This window comes from Dendropsophus ebraccatus, chromosome 1 (assembly GCF_027789765.1).
Source record: "Dendropsophus ebraccatus isolate aDenEbr1 chromosome 1, aDenEbr1.pat, whole genome shotgun sequence".
NCBI lineage: Eukaryota > Metazoa > Chordata > Amphibia > Anura > Hylidae > Dendropsophus > Dendropsophus ebraccatus.
This window is the reverse complement of record NC_091454.1, coordinates 39999586-40005161: the sequence shown is the minus strand read 5'-3', so window position 1 is coordinate 40005161 and position 5576 is coordinate 39999586. Positions and strand designations below refer to the sequence as shown.

The 5576-nt window shown below is 42.4% G+C and overlaps 1 pseudogene; it reads right to left on the bottom strand.

Annotated features, from left to right (window-relative positions):
• Positions 1 to 1112: 1112 nt before the first annotated feature.
• LOC138782127 (F-box/LRR-repeat protein 3-like) lies at positions 1113 to 5331 on the bottom strand (annotated as a pseudogene).
• Positions 5332 to 5576: the final 245 nt, after the last annotated feature.

Genomic DNA, 5576 nt, shown 5'->3' with positions numbered 1-5576 from the left:
TATGATGTGTTGGGATATCTGGGAATGAATACCCGGAGTGATATCAATCTGTGAAGATACGTTGTGTGTGTGACGTTATTTCTTTATATATGATTTTAACTTAGTTACATGTTTGTTCATTTGTTCACTTTGTATAAAGTTTTGCACATAAGGAGTGACGTGGTGACCACGTGCGAGTTTGACAAAGCGGCGTCTGCCGCGAAACTGCGGTCATTCGATTTCTGTTCTCCCCCGCTCCCCACTAGCCTGGAATAACCTTGGACTTTGTTTCACTACAGCCTGGTGAGTGCCATCTTATATTCTCTATTATGCAATTCCATGGTTTCTGAGATTGAGCACCACGGTGGCTATTTGACGCATGGTCATGCCGGCACTGTCTGAAGTGCAGCTGAAAGTGAAGCAGTGCTGTCTGCTTTTGTTCTAACATATTGGATCTAAACTAATAGTGGTGTGACCAAACATGAGAAATCTGTCAACTTTACAAGAATTACAATGAGTTATATAAAGAGTGTTTCACACTTTCATTATGTGTCGTTTTTCTTTTCGCTTTACTATATTGAATGTATAGATTTCACTAGTAGCACAGCAATAGGAGTTCAGTCTCTAAGCAGTCAGAGACCACAATCCCCCATAGATTATATAAAACTTGTCATCATATACAGTGATGCAATATATGAGAGAGTTGGGGGGTGTTGGTATTGCCTTTGATCGGGGCCCTATAACTTCAGGCTGCATGTTCAGTTCTATGCAACATAACGTGAGAAAGTGATGAGTAATGAGAAATCTGCCGTGAAACCTTAACATACACAGTACCTAAAGTGCTCCATTTAGGCTCAGAGCCTATCATAAGCTTTGATAAATATCTGCAAGTATCCATATTTCTTTGAACATATTTCTTTAACAATAACTCTATGGTTGTATAATTTAAACCCTATATTACTAGCCCAGTATTCTCCTATAAAACAGCTCCCTATGTGATGGGGTTAAATAATGTTCGTTTTGAAATGATTATTTGTTTGGTTTGCAAGGACAACCTCATATGATGTTGGATCTAGTTTTGTGGAATTGCATAGCAAGCAAAAGTAAGACACTTTCTAGGTCTCTTCCTTAGTCTACCATGTCGGCATCATATCCGGAAAACACATTCTTCCAAGATGCTTTGAAACTTCACAGTGAATTTGCTCCAGATTGTACTTGTTGTCTGGGATAAGTACTTCCTCCATAATAGAAAGTTGTGTAAGTCTCCTTCCACACATTTTTACAAACTCAACAAATGCGCTGCAAGTCACTTCGCATTCTCAGAGTCCAATGGTGGTCAGGCTTTTACAGCGGCCAGCGATACGAATCAGCTCATCGTCCAAAGGATGAAGTCTATTTGCACAAACCACAAGCTCAATGAGTCGGACAGTTCATGCCGATACGATCTAGCATTGCTTTGCTCACTGCCTGGCCAAAGTAGAGATGAGGAACTGGGGATTCTTCTAGGACAAATGCATCAAATTCCTCTTCATATAGGAAGAAGTACATAACAATATTGACCTTCGGAGAATGTCTGATGAGGGTGTCCCAGCTTTGCTTCTTTATGGTGTGAAATTGTTTGACCTGGATCTTCACTGACTACATCAATACGAAGATGTTCAAGACGGACATGTTTTTCGGTTGAAAGAGCCAACAGTAATTCATCGCTCAGGAGATGGTAATTCAGGGCAAGTTCTCTTAGTCCATGACATTGATTGGCCATACACAAAATTCCTAATTGAGATAAAAACGGTATAACATGAGAAAACTACTGGGGGACAAGGGGCTGGGTCCAACCAGTCAAACTGTGTTCACTTCCCCCTCTGTGTCTATGAGACCTGGACTGCCCCATAGACCTGCATTGGGATTCCATCCAGGTCACATAACAGAGCCAGAAGAGAATGTGCTAAGTGCATACTGCTTCCGGCTGGTTGCCTATTCAGTCCCCGGCTCATAAAAAACTTTTGATATGTTTCTATGACGTAACAAAAGTTTTTGAAATGTCAGGCTGTAAATGGTATAGTATGGGAATTATCTGCTATTAAAGCAAATTAATATCTCATACAGACACAGAGTATCCATCCCATATTAAGGTGGCCAATCACAAAGGTCAGCTTAACCTATCAGTTTCAATGGAACCAGCCAACCCTCTAACGCATATAAGATTTTTATTCTGTTTATGTTCCAGGGAAAAGGACTGCCCATCTTAAATTTCAACATGCATGATTCTTTGTTCTCCAGAAGAACAGCCGGAAGGGTCTGGCAGTGGCTTATTTAAAGGAAACCAATCAGCATGGTTGTGCTGATCTGGTTTCCTCAAACACCGTATAGAGCTACTGTAGCTTTAGTAGCAGTAGCTTTAGCAGGCAGAAAAATAAGTTTTATTCTGCCCCATGAAACAGGGAGAGGGACGGCAAATAGTCATCTGGGCAGGAAGCCACCCAGGTCTAGTCACGACGTTTTCCTGACAGACAGATTGAACCCTTAGTGGCCCCTCTACCTGTCAATCATCGCTGCACTGCTTGCCGACCAGCAGAGAACAGTGACTAGTCCTGGGTGGCTCCCCGTCCAGATGACTAGGTGCCGCCCCTCTTCCTGTTTCACGCAGCAGAATAAAACTTGTTTTTCTGCCTACTAAAGCTACAGTTGCTCTATACGGTGCCTGAGAGAACCATATCACCACAATCATACTGATTGGTTCTCTTTACGTCTTTCCCTGTCTGAGATACACTAGTAATAAGAAATGATATAAAGGTAATACAGTTATAATATCTTACCGGAAGGTGATAAATGGGGGCAGCTGCTCATTTTTAATAGCTTCAAAGTATCACTGTTGTTTGCAACTAAAACCTTTAAGGAAGGGTCACCCACTGGGGTATCATCAATCTTTATTGAAGACAACGACTTTGAGTTGACAAAGACTACGGTCAGTGCAGATACAAAGTGTGACTGAAGTAAAGAAGACATTATGACTGATTATATAGCATCCAGATATTATAACTACTACAGGTTTTATATCATTGTCATTCATTAAAGGGATGTTATAAACATAAATCTATTTCCAGCCCGTTCAGCCATTCAGCAGCTGTAGAGTGATCTTGCCTCTGCTGCTGAACGTCTCAAGCCGCGTCACAGATCAGGAAGCGGTCGGGCACCACAGTCTGGAGCAGCATGATGAGGAGCCTAGCGCTGGAACCAGGGAGGTAAATGGACAGTGTTGCCTTTATCCTCCTGCCTGGAGTATCCCTTTAAATCATACATGCTGCAGTACCACAATGTATGCGCATTGTCAGACTTCTTACTGGTATAGTAATCATATGTCTGGCGGGCGCAAAGCCCAGTATACAGCTAAAGATAGGGCCTTGATACGGGTGTGCCCGTGGATAATTCTAACACGCTGCATAGTCACATCACAGTCACACCTTCCATGCTGGGGGTATGGCTATTTGTAAAGGTCCATTGAATTTCCTTAAAAAGACGGTGAAAGGACGAGCAAAAAAAAAAAAAAAATCTGTGTGTGAATAACTTGAAATAGTGTCCGTTGTTCGCTTAAAGGGGTATTCCCACCAAGAGCTAAAAAAAATTAAATGCTCCAAAACCTAGCTCACAAAGTCCCCCTGAGAATTTTGAGCCGTCTCCCATCTTTCTAGCTACTTCCGTTCCATAGTTACAAGTTTTTTAAAAAGCTGAACTATATTCAACATGGCGCCAGCCAGAAAACTACATCTCCCATCATGCAATGCTTATGCCTGATTGGTCCATGATGTAGCAGAGCTGATATGCACAAGATATAGCAGAGTTGAGTAAGTTGCATTGCAGAGTTGAGTGAGCGACATAGGAAAGTTGCGTTTGTGATATAGCAGAGCCGGATGAGCGATATAGCAGAGCCGATTAAGTGCAGTAACAAATAGAAAGTTTAAAATCTGGCCTCGTTCGACAATCTACTGGTGGTGGCTTTCTGCACCGATCACCGGGACTGCTTGTGGGGGCCACAGGTGAGCTCAGAGGTGGGTCTTTGGTCTGTAGCAGCAGTGGGCTTGTCTGACCACTGGGTCTCTTCTATGGAGAGGAGAAAACCCTTAAGCACGCTTTGGTTTATCTGAACCGGAGCATGCAGCATCTGATTACTGGCGGCTGAGGAAGTTGGATCCAGCCCTAAGGCTGCTTGGAAGACATGGATATAGCCATAAGTAGAACTCCCCGAAGCTGCTCAGCTTGTTAAACTTGTTCAGCCACCGGTTATCTAAATGCTGCATGCTTGAGGTTTGCTCATCTCTCTACTCTTCTTCTGTGGGTGCTGGTCTTGTGGTGGCGATGGCTGCCATGTAGCATAACACCTTCTAGGTTAAGGACCCTCTTGAATGAGATGGCCATAAAGTGGCATGTGAGCGTATACAATTGAGTAGAAATGCGTACTTATGACTTTGTGTTAGTTTTGAAAGTTTTGCTGAGAAGCAGTAGATATAGATGAGTGGTCTTTATGGTGGACACACTTTGACCACCTACTAATAATCATTTCTTCTTACAATGCTTGGTAACATGCCCTATAATAGTTGAAAGTTTCCAAAGCGTAGCATTTCTTATATTAAACTCCTATGAAATGGCTGTTCACTTCACTGTCACTTATTCCTTCATATATAATCTGATACCACAGGAGAGGGATCCAGGTCACAGAGCTTGTTAAAATGCCAATTCATCTTTCATTTTGAATTTCATCCCAAGTGGTTTGCAAACACTATCCCAAGATGCTGCACCTCAGATTACATAGTCACAAGTAACATCATGCAAGTGGAGGCGATAGGGTTATTGGGAGCATATTGTAATGTATGGCTAGCGTTATGGGGTCTGAGTGTTTTCCATAGCATGCACAGCTTTGCTCATGTTAAAGTGTAACTGTCATTTAAATGTAATTTTTCAGAAATCAATAAGTATCAATAATACAAGCGATTTTAAGAAACTCTATAATAGATTTTATTAAGCAAAAGAGTTTCCTTCTGTACTTCTGTTTTCCTAGGTCCCCCCTCACTTCACAAGAAGCAGGATTTCTGTGTCCATTATGGTCTTTGGAGAGGGGAGGGGTCGAGGTGGGTGAGTGATCACAGAGAGGAAAGGAATAGCAGTCCTGCACAGCACAACACCCTGCAATCTTCTCTCAGTAAGTTCCAGGATAAGGAGTGACCTTTCTGACCTCTGAATTAAGCGTTTTATGTGCCTAGACAGTCTGCAAACTGTACAGCTGCTTCTCTACATAAATTCCCTGGAATCAGGGTGTAAATACCTCTACGTGTTACTAAGGCCTACCTTCTGACCCATATCTGCCAAGGAGGAGAGCCTGCTCGGGGCAGGGGTAGTAACTATGCGATTGGAGGACCTATCTTCCCGGAGAGACGTTACCTCATTAAAGTCACCCGCTACAATTTTATTAGGTATAGAGTCAGAAAGTAGGCGGTCAGTGAGAGAGCTAAAGAAACCAGACTTGTTGGCATTAGAGCCATATACATTATATACCATAATATCTTCGGTACCCAATGCGAATATGCAATGTACACAGCCTTCCC